Source organism: Ambystoma mexicanum, chromosome 4q (assembly GCF_040938575.1).
Source record: "Ambystoma mexicanum isolate Mex_15411 chromosome 4q, UKY_AmexF1_1, whole genome shotgun sequence".
Lineage (NCBI taxonomy): Eukaryota > Metazoa > Chordata > Amphibia > Caudata > Ambystomatidae > Ambystoma > Ambystoma mexicanum.
In genome coordinates this window covers 368,462,345-368,477,954 of record NC_090928.1, presented here as the reverse complement: position 1 = coordinate 368,477,954, position 15,610 = coordinate 368,462,345, and the positions used below count along the sequence as shown (strand labels likewise).

Here is a 15,610-nt window from a genome sequence, read left to right as displayed (position 1 = left end):
TCCGTCAGAGCGCGTAAGGAACCAAGGAGTTATATCTGATGTAAACATATCCCTCAACTATCAAACGGACCTGGCAGACCAAATCTGCCAATTGCCAAATTCAAATGCTCAGGAAAATACTGCCTCTGCTTGACTTCCAGCCATAAGTAGAGGTAACAAGAGCTATGCATGTTTCTCGGATGGACCTCTTAAGCTTGTCTACTCATTGCATCCATGAAACAATGACAGCTGTTCCAAAATCTGCCCGCCTGATTGATCAGTAGTAAGAAAAGATCTACAAGCATGTTTCATCACAACTAAAATCACTTCAGTGGCTTCCTTTTGGGATGAGTGTGGACAGAAAGACCTTTTGCATCATGTGCAGGGTACATTTGTGCACTGGAACTACACACTTTTCAAACTGGGTTCTATTCTATAGCTATTCCAGGAAGCTCAAATCATCACCAGCATGAATGCGCCTGGCCTCGATAGAGTAAGAAAAGCTGCTATGGAGGTACAATGATTTCGCATATTGAATCCACTCCATGAGAACCTAAGGCAGGGAAGGAACATCCGATGCTTTGAAAAGTCCCTAAGGGTATCTTTTATCACACCAAGCATTGCTGCTTAGAATCAGAATGACATGCACAGATTGCATTAACCCCGGGACCATCACAATCAGGATCCACACAGCTTCCAGTTACTAGCAACCTCAAAAGGCAAAACTAATCAAACATTGGTGGTTAGTGACCTTCTCTAGACTGACCCTGCTGATATGAGCAAAGGCATTTTAATGTAAAGTTCTGACTCAAGCACTTCAATGCTTTTTCTGGGGGGCAACCGGTCTGTGAACATTCGATAGTGAGGAAGGCCATCCTGTTTCACCTTTACTTTTTTGTCCTGATTCCAAACACCACTATGTTATGTTTATATCCTTTTATACTGCACCAAATCTCCACCATAGTAGTATGTGATGATTTCTCGAACAGCGTTACTTATCCCCAAGGGAAAGCCCTTTCCTGTCAGGCTAGAGTAGTGTGGCCACTAACCAATATTCCACTTGGCGCAGTAAAACACCTGAGGAACTTGCAGGGGAGGACTCCTCCCCAGGGGATAGGGATGCACATTCTGGGCCACAACACCCAGATTCCATCTTCACCCCATCTCCACTCATGACACTACTCCCACACACTCTCAAATGCTATATTGAGTCTGTGACAATAGACAGTACTGGACCAGTTAGGAGCCGAGGAGGCATAAAGATCACCCTATTGAAATCGAAAATATACTCATTCATTTGCAATGTTTTTGCCCTAGAAAAGGGGAAGATGGGCTCACTTTGTTGTCAAGCTGATCCAGCCAGCCCCGCAGTACCATAGAGGGAGGAAACTGTCAAAACGTTCCAAGCTGGAAATCGAGGAAGCCAGAGGTCATACAGCACAGGCCGGAAGCATCGCTGTCAGGTCCAGTGGACGGACTAAGCCCAGCTGGAGAAAGGTGAGGCAGTGGCACGACCTCCAGGAGGAGGTGGACCACGTGGTCCACTAACGGTGCTGAAACTGCAGGGGAGCCCGACTTCCCGCCTTCACTGAGCTGCTGCGAAGCCAGCAAAGCAGGAGCAAGACCAGTATCAACCTGTAGCAGCTACCGTCACCTGACGAGAAGGCCCGAGATGGTAACAGGGAGCATGGGCGGAACAACGGGCGGGAAGATGAGGAGAGGGTCTCTGCTTTGGGCCGTGGGCAGTAATAGAAGACCACTGGACCAAGAGAGGGCGAAGAGTGCATCAGAGAAAGTGTTCCTCTGCGCAGTGGCAGTCATAAAACCACTGACCAAAGAGGGAGTTAAGAGTGGATCAGAGGATGTTTTCTTCACTGCATTGGCAGGCATAGGGCCACTGATCCAACACAGACTGAAGAGTGCATCAGAGGGAGAGTTCCTCACTGCAGTGGAAGTCATAAGACCACTGAACTAGACTTCATTAAAACCTACCTTAGAGGAGGGATTCCCCAGTTCAATGACAGTTATAGCTCTGCTTATCTGGACCAAGGTGGGTGTTGTGTCACAAGGACACTTGCTAAGAGGAAGGGGGTCTAAAGGACAAACTCTTAACACCAAGGTTAGAAAGGCAGCATGGAATTCCTGGAAGGAGAATACCTTTAAATGAACGGTGTCAGGAACTTTGTTGGCTGAAAGACACGATCAGAACAGACCAAGAGAAGGGAGGCATTCTCCTAGCTCACGAAGTAGACCCAGTACTGCAAAACCTTTTAGAGCCTTTTCATTTTTGTACCAGGAGGAGGGAGTCATCCTCCTAGATATTCCTTTTCTCTCTTTCCTTTCTTTTTTTTTTAGTAGTGACAAGGCTGGATTAGGATGGTGAGATTACATTGGACATTCTGACGATGTGCAACCAACTATCCTTTTCTTTGTAGGGATACCCCTTTAGAGAGAGGGACAGGTGGATCTTTTCTTTATTGTTCAATAAAACAGTCATATAAATAGCACCTCTAGCCCCGTCTACTACTTCTGATGCCGTGTCACAAGTATCAGAGAGCCTATGCTTGTCCATGGAGTGGTGTACTGTGTTCCTGCCAGCTATTATCTTCCTCTTGCTGGTGGGCATTTGAAGCTGTTTGCTCTAAATGTATGCACAATACAAACCATCAATGAATAAAATAAATTAAAATAAATGACATGACAATACATTTAAAAGAAGAGCTTGTGTGCGCCAAAATCAAATGCATTAGCACAGCTCATGGATGATGCTGGGCACAGAAAGATACCCGCCAAAATATTCTGGCAAGAAATATATACAATCATTTCCTAAATAAAACCATAACAATCTAAGAATACCAATGAGGGCAGCAGTTTCAACGTGCTGTGAATCACTGGAGTTACCATTAGCAAACTCAAAGCTACCTATCTATATTTTTTTACCAAACACTGACAGATAAAGTCTCAGCATGCCATAGCAGGGCCTGAAACTCTGGCCCTGAAGAAGTCACACAGGGTGCTGCAGATTGCAGCAGTCATAACCAGTAGAATTAGCCAGAAGTCTTTTGGTAAAGTAGGTGAAAACACAGAAGAAATACCAGGGTATGTCTATATTACAGAAAGGGCTGTTGCACTCCACTTTATCTAGTTGAAACCAATTACAAAAATTGTCGATCTTTTGCAATGAGAGCGCAGTCATGTCATGTTCTTAGCATGGAGGACATGCTGGAAATTTGCTTCCTTTCACGACATTTCTATACAAGTGTAACACTCGAATGAGGTCAATAGGCGTGCAACGCCTCTACGCATTATGTAGGGTTCCATGAAGAGTCACTACCACCATAAATGTCGTAATTAAACACAGCCAGTGAATGTAGTATTGGGCTGGAATGAGAACAGAACAATTCTTCACTTGGCTCCATGGTGATCTGCGTCCCCTTCTCATGAACTAGCAAGAGGAATAAACAGCATCTGGCCCTTGTGGGACTCATGCAAAGGTAGGATAATAAGAGGTTCATCGGGACCTCATGGGAACTTTGGAGAAAGGACATAGGCCAACATCATCAACATCATCAACTCTCTTCGGAGGTCCCATGAGGGCCTGATGTCCCAACCTATTTCTCAGGTGAGGTGGCTCTCCCACAGGGACATTTATTACACTAAAACAGTCATTTTTCACTTGGGCCAGATAATGTAAAATCATCAATCGCCACCTATATTGCCATGTATGCAGTGTAATTTGGCACCCAATTTAAATTTGCAAATATTTGTTTAAGGTTGCATAGTTGTTGGAATAGAAAGTCTGTATTGAAGGAGCAACTGTAAGCAGACAGTTTGAAAATCATATAGAGATGGGAGAAGGGAAAAGGAAAGACAGGGGAGGAAGGATAGCTCAGGGGTAACGCATTTGTTTTGGAAGCAAGACAACGCAGCGCAACACAATTTCGAATCCCGATCCCGCACTTAAAAACCACACGTTGGTATTATGCGCGTAATAAGAGAACACTTATAATTATAATGTCGGAGGTTGGGAGCAGGGAAATGAGGATCAGTGCAGGTGTACCTGGAAGGGTCGAAAGGTGCGATTTAAGGGCATATTTAAATGCTCAAATAGTGGTGATGCTCTTGCTGCCAGGAGGAAGTATAGAGCAAAGGGTACAGGGTGGCGAGTACCAGGAAAAAGAGCAAATAAGAACAGCGTGCAAGTTGTGAGAAACCTGAAGGTGTCTCACTTGCTAGTCCCTGGGGATCTGTCATCCAGGTGGCCAGGACACAGCCATCGCTATTGGATCCAGTTCCTGGGGGTGGACCAGTGCAGGAAGTTCACTTGGATGGGAGGTCCTCAGGGAGTGGAAGTGGGACACCGATGGGTGAGACACGGTAAACCCTTCCTTATAACACCTTTTCGCCATCAGACACCCAAGGATATTTAGAAGCTCTACCCCCCCTTTTCCCACACAAACACTTCCCTACACCGTGAAAGACAACGGACGAACACCAGAGCCGTTTACCTGACATGTCTCAACACCGGGGTCAGGCAGAGTCAGGCAATTGACAATAACTACACACCTGACGGCCCTTTTCCTTCCCCTCAGGGATAAAAGGCTGAGCACGAGAGCACACTTTGAGCAAGGTCGAATGCACGAAGAAACAGCTACACCGGACCGGCAGTTAAAACAGAGGAGAGAGGCAGCGAGACCTGGAGGGACGACGAAGGGGGAACTGCCCTTGCCCTTTTCAGTTCAGACCTGCAAAGCCACCGAAAGGGAAATCATAAAACAGGGAAGTCCAGCTGGCATCTGGTGTGACAGGTGTCAACAGCACACGGGGTTCCACCGTGCTCATAGCCAAAGCGGGAGGAAGCGATTGCCGCTGTGGTGCCATCCTTGACTCTGACAGTTCAGCACATGCGGTGAGTCGAAAAAGATAGATAGTAAAACCAAACTGTGCTGGGCCAAGGTTGCAGGTGGTGACCTTGTTGAAGAAAGAACTTGTGTAAATTAACTTTAATGAAACCCCACTAAAAGGTTCAGAAGCAGAGTGGTCAGGCATCACAGGGCACTTATTCGAAGGACTCTAACTGAAGACTTTTTTTGTGTTGTGTTTTTGTTTTGTTGAAACTACGGAAGACAAGAGGCCTTAAGAGAGGCCGGAGAGAAGTGTCAGTGGTCCTACGAGGGTCGAGCAAAACCCCTCGTACACTCGAATGTCTGACATATTGGAGAAAGGTGAATGAACTGTGAAACTGGCAAACATGAACCCGACAGAGGGATGCCAAACTGAATGAACTGTGAATCTGGAAAATGTGATGACAAGTGTGAACCTGGCTGAGGGATGTCCACAATGGATGGCTGTTTAAAAAGACATTGGGCCTCAATACGAGTATGGAGGCAGCCATGCCCTTAAGAAGGGCATGGCTGCCTCCATACCAGGTTCCAGTACCCCGGTTCCTTCAATGAGGAATTACCGGGTCATTCCAACCTTGGAGGACCCGGTAATTCATCATTGAAAAAACCCATCCCCATCCTCATTCCCATTTGAGCCCCCATAGGGCTAAATGGGAATGGGGAGGGAGCCAATAACGGGCCCGTTAAAAACTGACCCGTTATTAGCTCCATGGTCCGCTTGCAGGACCCGCTAAGGACGTCTGGTTTTACCAGACGTTCTGAGCGGGTCCCGCAAGGGAACCTCGTAATAGGGCATCCCGTAATGAACGGTCATTACGGGACCGCCAGGGTTGTAATGAGGCCCATTGAGACTTCTGAGTGATAGGTTTTGAGTGAAAGGCCGTAGTGAACCCGATTGAGGGAGGCCAACATTGTAAGAGGGATCAGAGCCCAGCTGAGGGGGATGCAAAGGGGCAAAGAGCAATCGCCCAACGTGAAAGATTACCAAAGAAACATTATTGTCTTGGTTCAGCCGGCCTTCTAAGGCAAGAGTCTTTGCAGGAAAGAGACTTGGCCCCAGAAGGTCCTGGCATCGTTGAATGGAACTGTAACCTCAAGCTGGCGAGGCCCATGAGTGTGCTGTGCTCAAAGGTCCTGCCTTGTTCTGTGCTAAAAAGTGGGGAAGGGAGACCCCAGCCCTACCATCCTAACTTCTTTTGGTAAACACTTCTTTCTTTTTTTGTGAACATTATCCCACACTACTTTGTCATTTAGTTGTAAGGATTGGCAATATTTTTTTTTAGTAAAGGACCTTTTTATTTCACAACACGCCACTAGGACTTCCTTGTTATTATGTGATGGTCTTAGCTTGCTCCCCTCTTAGATTTAGGTTCAGAATAGATCTTTTTCTCATCCATTATACAGTTTAATAAACACCCTTGAACTGTGATCACTTGTGTCCGTCTTTACTGTTGCCACCATGAGTTCCTTAGAAAGCACAGTGATAGATTTGAGGACTAAGAAGAGAAATTTGAAGAGGGAATCTGGGAACCGACTGGCATGAAGGATAAGGGAAGAGGTGGCAGAGGAGCAGAAGAGGTTCTAAAGAGTTTGAGTGGAAAAGTTCACAACTTTGTTAAGGGAGCAGCAGAGTCGGCAGGGCGACACAGGCTTACGTTGCAACAGTAATCAAGCCTGCAGAGAACAAGAGGAAGGAGGAGAGTTTTATAAAGATTGGTAGGTGGGGTGAGGGTGGATAATCCTAATGTTCATTCGGTTCAGTCTCACAGCAGCAAAGGTGGAGGACATGAAGTGGCAAAGGCTCAATTTACTGTCAAAGAGAACACCCAGGTCGCAAACTTTGGGGACAGGAATGAGGGGTCAGAGGATAGGGTATGGAAGAGGGAGAAGGGGGTGAGACAACCAAAGCAGGGAAGTGGACTACCTCGGTTTTGTGGCAGCTCAGTATGAAACACAGAAGCACTTTCCAGTGTCAGATAGCAGAGAGGCAGAGGGTGGGACAGGAAAATTAAATCTGGGTGTTGGCTTCAAAAGGTTTTAAGAGAAGTCCAAGGAGAAGGAGTTTAACAATAGAGAAGTTGCAGAGCATGGTTATTCATTATGTGCCCTACAAGATGTTGTGGACTACAACTCCCATTGTACCTTCACCAATGACTATGCCGGATAGGGAACATGGGAGTTGAATGGCCACTAATGTGTAACCATCGTGCAGAGTAGGGATCTGCAATATGTGGCCCTTCAGATGTTTTGGACTACGGCTCCCATGATCCCTCACCATTGACTATGAGTTGTAGACCAAAACTTCAGGAAAGCAAAAGGTTGCAGACACCTGGTGTAGAGGATAAAGAGCATTTGATATCTGCACTAAAGAGCTGGCACGTGTGCATAATGTGCACAGGATTTTGTTGAAGATCACTGCTTACTCCATATTTTACAGTCGGGCTTCCGTCCATTGCACGGGACAGAGACTGCACTCACAGCAGTCTGGGATGACATGTTGCAGGCAGGAGATGCCGGGAAACTCTCCATGCTTGTAATGCTCGATCTCTCAGCTGCATGAAAGGGGAAAATATCTTAAACGTTGGGTGGTTTAGGAAAGTGTTAATAAAAGAAGAATAAATGGTTCCAACAAAAAGTTCTTCAAGGAAGAAAGTCTTGGCTCTAGAGGCTAGTTCCCTTCCCCTGGATTCTTCTTTACTCTTGAGGTTTTATACACAACAGCTCTTTAGGCCTCTGTTGGCCAATACAAGACTTGCACACAAAACTGTCCGATCTTGTAAGCTTGGTTTCTTTCAGGGCACCTGGTATATATTTGTTGGTGAGAAAAACAGTTAGACCAGAGGTCGGGGACTTGCTCTCACAAAAGCCCAACTGTTAGGAAAGTTTCCCATTTATGTGTAATTTTCCATCCAGTTGTGTACCCCCAACCTTTTTCTGCTGTTTAAACACTATAGTCTGACTTTTACCAGTGAAGCACAACCTTCAGCTACACTCCACTGGGCTTTTGCTCACTTTGTTATGGGGAAACTGTCATGCCCTTAAAGACAGTCAGTACTGGGAGACTTTGTCCTTTCCAATGTTGCAACTTTTCTGCAACATGTTACAAGTGCACAATGTACCTTATACTACAGTGCGCTTGGGACTTCCTTTCATTTCCAAAGGCCCTAGGCTCCGTCAAAGGATTTTTTAGGAGAAGTGCAGATGTGCCTTGGACAGGGCTGGTGGCAGCTTATCTTTTCGTTTAATTTTAACACTTTCTTGCCATGCAAACCGCGTTTACCGCGGTTGACACAGGAAGTTGGCCAGGCTCCATAATGGCCATGACATGAGATCCTTTGTCCTGTCCTTTGGCCATCTTGCCCCTTTGCCTTCCCCAGGTCGAGCCGACCCGGGTCAGTCCTTATTCAGGCATGCATTCTCCCACAAAACGCCAAGCTTTCGCGGGCATCTGCATGCCTTGTGTGTGTGTGCCTCCAGGATGTGGGTTGGACTGTCTAGTTCCAATACACATCCTGGGTGCCAGAGAGTCTGATGTGCTGGGAATGACTGGGACCGTTGTGGTCCGTGATTGGTCCAGGTTTGGTGTGCCTGTATGTGAGCAGATCTCCCAATGGGTCCTCTTAGTTTTGGCACGAAGGAGATTCTGGATAAGAGAAGGCTCCAAACACCCAAACCAGGTGATCTCTTGAGTTCTCACTGAACCCAGGATAGGATCCAAGTATCCTGAAACTAAGAAGCCGAGTCAAGGAACCGCTGGTGACATGCTGGAAGGTTTGGCACCCTGAGCCCGTTGCTGTCCCGCTGGACCCCTCTGCATCTGATTGAGCCAAAAGGTCTGCAAAGGCACTTCGACCCATTGGAATAGTGGGATCAACTATTCTCGGCACTTCAATTTAACCTGCAAATAAGCCTCTTCGGAAGTGTCCCGGGGCCAACCAGTGGGGTGACCAGCTGGCACAGGATCTTTGCTCTGAAACCACCATCGTTTTGAGGAGACCATTGAAACTTGGTATATCACAAGCTCTGTGTTCATGGCACTCTCACCCCGAATTTCGCACACTTGGCATTCCCAGGTCTGAAGTAAAGAGAGAGTGCCCGAACCGGAGTACACGCGGTTACTGTGTCTCGCAGCTGTGGTGACGAACTTCGCAGGTGCCTTGCTGCTGTGCCCCTCTGTGTCCTGAAGCCTGCTACAGTGAAACTGGCTTGATCCATCCATCAGGAGCGGAGAAATCACCACTGTCCCGCCAGGGAATCAACACTGTAACCTCGCTGCTGAAAGCTGCAGAGCCGCACAATTGCCGCATTTGAACCTGCAACCGAAGTGGACGCGACTGCCGAAGTTTGGTCTGGAGTGCGTCAGAGGTCGGTGAGTACTTGCAACCCTTACCGGTGGCCCCTAGCGCATCATCCAATATTATGCACAACATTCCCCTGAGGGCCACTCACCTTTCCACAGGTAGCCTGAGCTACCCTCCCTTTCCACTCCTGGAACCTGTTGTGCCCTCTCGGGGAGACCCTCCATGAATAGTGGGAACTTGTTCTTCATCGTGTCACCTGTTAGGCAGAATCCTGTGCAGTGCCCTTAGGGACCACTACACACAATTAAGACTACAGGTGGCAATACAAGTTTTACCTTTGATACAAGCCTGTGCTACTGTGTTAAAGTGGTAGCAGTAGTGGAGCAACCAGGCTTATCTCAAGAGTATATGAGCAGTAGCAGAGATTACACAAAGGGACCACAATTACTGTGACTCAAGCAAACACTGACTCAAGGTTTCAGGTAAAAAATTATAAGTACATTTATTTTTAAACCATTTCTTATTAACACAACACTTCTATTAATTCAAAACCACACGTAAAATACACTACAACCAACCAATTCACTTTGGTACACTCTAACTCAAGGTAAGTACCCTATGTTTTAACGGACCAGTGTTGTGAAACAAAAGACGTTTCCAGGAATACACTTGCGATCACTTCTTGACAGTAATGGCAGTTCGGTCTTACTAAAGAAATGCGTATCCATGGCAAGAAATGTTACCGGGGCAAAAACACACTTAGCACCTGAGTTAACCAGACAGAGTTGGGGGCAAAAATCATAGGCAATACTTTTGTCAAGGCAGACAGAATCAGAGAACACTATTTGACGGAATTCAAGAGTCAATAGGCCGGAGCCAGTGTCAAGTGGAACCGGGTTCCTGTTGTCGAGGATCACACAGTCGGACAGTTCAAGATTCAACGTTGCCAGGAGTACTTAGATACTGTCAGCAGAGGAAGCAAAAGTTATAAGAAGGAGGGAAGACAAGGGCAAGCCTTGGAGATGAAGAAAAGGTATTCACCCTAATTCCTCAAGCAGAACACAGTACCTTATTCCAAGAAGAAGCTGGTGCCACGGCAGTTGTTCCTGTGGTTTTCTGCAGACCCACGGTTCCTGGAGCTTCGGTGCGAAGGAGGACGTCTGGAGGGGTCTGCACCACACAGGGATGAAGCCGGCAGCAGCGACGGTGAATAAAAGGTGCGCTCCTTAAAAACAGGAGAGGCTCTTCAAGATGGCTATCCGGACAACTACAGCAGTGTGCAGCGATTTCGACCAAGAAGAGGATCCTCTGGCTGTGGAAGATGAGCTGGTTATTCCCACCAGGCTCAAGGAAAGAAGACTATGGACTGGATCTTCTCTGGTCGTCGAAGGGTAGATAACTCAGGACTGCAGCAGGGCTTCACTGGGACAGGGTAGTTGCAGCAGCCGTCTTCTTCTCCGCTTCTCTTTGGTTCCTTGTAGTTCCAGTGGCGACTCTGACTTCTAGCCCAAAGAGACCTGCCTTTTATGGGAAAATCCCCCATTCACACAGCCTGGCTGTCAATCACGCAGCAGGGGGGTTGTCCAGCCTGGACAACCACCTCAGCCAATCATGGCAAAGTGCGACTTGGGTTTCCTAGGATACCTTGTGCAGCGGGTGACTACACCCCTCCCTCACATTCAGCCCACCTAGACACCCAGGCACCTGGAGGAGGGCTTCTTGGCAGAAGCCCACCAAAAGACAGTGAACAAAGGAGGCAAACCTGGTTTGCCGCGCAAAGTAAAACACAAGAAGGACTTTAACAAAAAGAAATGGCGAATAAACCAGACCGGAGCCAAAAGAAAAAGTATTTGGTCATGCGGGTTTATGTTCGAGGCTAATATAATAGCTTAAAACAATACCACGTTTATATAATATAATCGCGGTAGAAAGGTTAGGGTAGATACCACTGCCACCAGCCAAGTCTAAATGTTAAAAGAGCGAAACAATGCTCTAGGAGGTACAGATAAAAAGGGATACGGAGTAACCCTTTCCAGTACTCCATGTAAGATGGGGTGTACTGGGTCTGTGGTTAAATGACTAAGTAAAGTTAATGGCAACTTTACCCTTTTCTGGGGGACTGTAGTCAGCCTCAGAAATGGAGTCGGTGGGAAGTCTAAAAGACAACCCTGTGTCACTGCACTGAAGGTGCTGTGTAACACACAAAAGAAGGGATCTTCTGAAGTGGTGTACTCCAGAGACCACAATCACAAAAACAGGAAGAAGACACATGGCAAAACATGGGTAAGCGTGGGGGGAAAAGCTCACACTCTTAACAAGTGAAAAAAATGAACTCCAGAAATCCAGCAAAGCTGCGGGGGGACTCACTAGGTAAGGGAAATTAGCCATAAAATTAGAATCCTCCCTAACATTACCCACCTTCCTGAGTTGCTGCAGCACCTGCAAGAGACCCCGTTTTCGCCCTCCTGCACCATCGCGTGCACAAGCCTTTGAAAGTACAGGTGAGCACTAGGCTACTCTCCCTGTAGGGACTGGACTGCCACTCATTTAGGTATTGTTAATGAAGAACAGCCTACAGACTATTTGCACTGCTTGCTTGCTTCCTTCCCTTTTTAGGTTGTGGACCCATTCTGTACTTTTAACCCTTTAGGCCCCTTTGTATTGTATATGTGTATTATAGTAGTGTTGTATTGGTTTTAAGTATTACTGTTGATAATTGCTTTGTGTTCTAGTTTTTAATATATATATATCTATCGGAAAGACAAAGAGGAAAAGGGAACCGCACTCTCTGCGGACAGAATAAAGGTGCCCAAGTGAACAAAAATTAGCGCAGCTCACAACGTAGGAATGGTCATGAATTGAATTTAATGGGTAATACAAAAATAGAATAAAAACACGGCCGGAAAGGCAGCAGCAAAAACAGAGGCATGACGCCTAGAGGCACGACCCGCACACAACGCGTTTCACGCTCAACTGAGCGCTTGATCACTTGAGGGAAAGAACGACCAGAGCACTGTCATAGCTGGAAGGTGCAGTCCTATTGCTATGTCAATGAAACTGTAAACGTGCATGGAGGGATGGAAAGGGTGGCAGCCATGTTGGAATGGAGGGCAGCAGTGGCCGACAATGGGAACAGAGGTAAATCCCAATAAAAAGGGGACAATGGATTAGAGTGTCTTATATACAGTGCAAAGTGCACAAAAAGAACAAGATAACATTGGAATGGTAAAGGACCCAAAATAATAAGGTCGGTACCACAAGTCCACGCCAGGCACACCCACAGTTCCACTATTAATCAAATTCAGTTTGCAAGTTCAACACGGAAAACCCCCATAGTCATAATATACATACAATTGGTAAAGTGAAAATACTGTATAGAATGCAAGAATAAAAAATACATAAATGACACTAGATAAAGACATAAGGCAACCATTTCCCAACCCCATGTTGGAATAAAAGAAGCTCATGCACGTAACTAGTAGCTAGTCATCAATATGACAGTGTGACACAGGCAATGGTTAGGGTAAAGTGCAAGTGCAAACAAGAAATAGCAGCATAAACATGTGCAAATCAGCAGTAACATGATAGCAGCATCTATGTGTGCAAGATTGCAAAATACAGCACTAGCTCCGAAAGAGCATAGCAACATCAATATGTGCAAATATGCAAAGCTGAAATAGCAGCATAAACATGTGCAAAGTTGCAAAGTACATTTGAAACCATCAAAGTCTTAAGATTCATACACAGTAGCTAGAAATAACACTAGTCATGATACTGACACAAGCTGGGGGAAGATGGACTGCAAATGTAGAGAGAAATGGCTGCCTCTAAATGACCAAGTATGCAAAGCAAAAAATGGCAGAACCAGAAAGCAGCAGGGGAGCAAACTAAGAGTAAGAGAGCAAAGGACTAGAGACATAATCAAAGAAAATTATTGTATAATGAGAGGATCGTTTCCCACAGAATCGTAACTGTAGCAGCACAGAATTTAGATAAAATAGGTCTAAAAAAAAGGAAAAGACAAGATCACTGATAAAATAAGGTGAAAAATAAAAATAATCCAGACAGGCCAAGGATAAAGTGAGCGGAAATAGATACCCAGAGGGAACAACTAATCCAAAGGAAACTCAAAAAGTATCAGAGAAAAAGGAGGCAACATAGATGTATGTAAATCCAACTTAGGTGCCCAAAAACATATACAGCTCCTCATCTAGATTGTGACCATTGGGAGACTTAGTGTTGAATTCCAAGATTAATCTAGTCTCCAATTGTCTTAGCTTTAAAACACAGTCACCACCCCTGGGATGAATGGGAATGTGAGCCACTGCAAAAAATGTAAGCAGATTAAGGTAATTCTCATGTTCCTGCCAGAAGTGCTTAGCCATGGGGTACGCGGGATCTGAGTTTTTAATCGCCCTAAGATGTTGCAAGATCCTGAGTTTGAGCTTGCATATGGTACTCCCTACGTACCACTTCATGCAGGGACATGAGAGGACATATACAACAAAAGTAGTGTCACAATTCATAGAATACTTAATAGTCTGATTACATTTGGTGACCGGATGTATAAAAGATTTGCAGGGAGTGGCATGAGCACATGCTTTACATTTAAAACATTTGGTAAAGCCCATGGGGGAGACCGCCAACCAATTGGAAAGAGGAGGACTTCTGTCAATGGGTGGCAAAAAGCTGGAAACTAGCTTGTCTCTGAGCGATGAAACTCTTTTATACGTGATGGTAGGGCGTTTGGAAAGTAAGGGACATAAATATTTGTCTAAGATCAAAACACGCCAATGTCGTTCAATGATCCGACGGACATGGTTTAAGGCATTATCAAAAGAGACCATAAGTCTCGGTTCTTCATGAATAGCATTCTTGTCTGACTTGATGCCATACAGTAGTTTATCCCTGCAGAGTCCACAGGCCTTCGTATAGGCCATTTCTATAGTTCGTTTTTCATAGCCTTGTTGCAAGAAATCGATGGCCGCTTGGGCACAGTGATAGTCGAAACGATGCCAGGTCAGTGCAGTTCCTACGATAGCGAATAAATTCGCCATAGGGAATGCTTTTTTTACATGACATAGGGTGGCAACTGGTGGCATGCAGAGGTAGACCAGTATTGGAGGGTTTTTTACACAAAACTGTATGAAAACCAGATCTTTCAAGAGTCACAACCACATCAAGATAAATAACTTCGGTGGTACCATGGCATTTTGTAAACCGTAGATTAGCCATGTTGATATTAATGCTTTTGACAAACAGTTGCCAGTCAGTTTCCGTACCCTTCCAGATTACAAACACATCGTCGATATAGCGCCACCAGGCGACAATTTGAGTTGGAAAACTGGATGCAAGCAAGTCACAAAGAAAAGTAGCCTCCCACCATCCCATCGTCAGATTTGCGTACGATGGGGCAAAAGTACTACCCATAGCAGTACCCCTTACTTGCCGATATATATATTTACACCTGACTAGGAGTGATTTGTGGTGTCCTTTGCTCTGTGTGCTCATTGAGGTCTTTCAGTCACCCTCATCCCTCCTGAGACCTAGTCTTGACCGCCACCAATGCTACCTTGATTGGTCTGGCTTGTCCAGAAGGTTAGCCTGTTCAAGGAAACTAGGCTGGCCTTCTGAACCTCTGCCCACCAGGTCAGAGTTCAGAAATCCATCTTAACACCAACAGCCCTCTACCCAGAATAACAGAGGACTCAGCCAAGGACAAGTCAAACTGTTGATTATTACAAAAATTAATGACAGGGTTCATACAAGACAATCACAATTCTCCAGTACTTCTTCAATCCCCAGGGCGCACTCCACTGTTTTGACCTCAAATGGCATCATCAACTGGGCCCTCCCCCAAAAACCCATCTCCCCTACTGATTTAGTGCTTAGAGTGGCATCACCTATGGCTAGCCCATATAGAGGTTATTCTACTGGCCCTCGCATGTCAGGTGGCTAACCTGCCCGTCCCCAAGAAACTATTTATTACATTGTTGCAGGGTTGTATGACTTAGCATTGGCCCTTGCACTCTGCCATCCACCCCTCGATTTTTGTCTCTTGATTGGTTAGATCTGGACTCCCCAGGCCTGGGACCCAGTTCAGTTCTCAGCCCTCTGGGCATCTCTTCAAGGTGATGTGAAATGACTATGTGTACCAGCGGTATCTGGTAGTAGCACCACCTTTGCCTATGAGAGCACGCTCCTCGTTGCAACATTTGTTTCACTTCTTGTTTGGATTGCTGAAAACGGCTCGTCTTCCCACCATGGGTGAATGCCCATTGTGTAGTTTGGCTGCATCACGTGGTTGCGGACAACAAAATTGAGCCCTTTGAGTCTGCATTTATGAGGATTTATTCTGTTTTCCTGCAGCTGACCCCTTGTCATTTGGAGCTTGGAATGTCCTTCTTTATCTCTGAACCTCGCTTC

At 45.9% G+C, this 15,610-nt stretch overlaps 1 protein-coding gene across 3 annotated transcripts in view; it reads right to left on the bottom strand.

Annotated features, from left to right (window-relative positions):
• Positions 1–15,610, bottom strand: part of RMDN2 (regulator of microtubule dynamics 2) — a 1,053,472-nt gene that overhangs the window by 435,109 nt on the left and 602,753 nt on the right. The gene's annotated exons all lie outside the window — the stretch shown is intronic.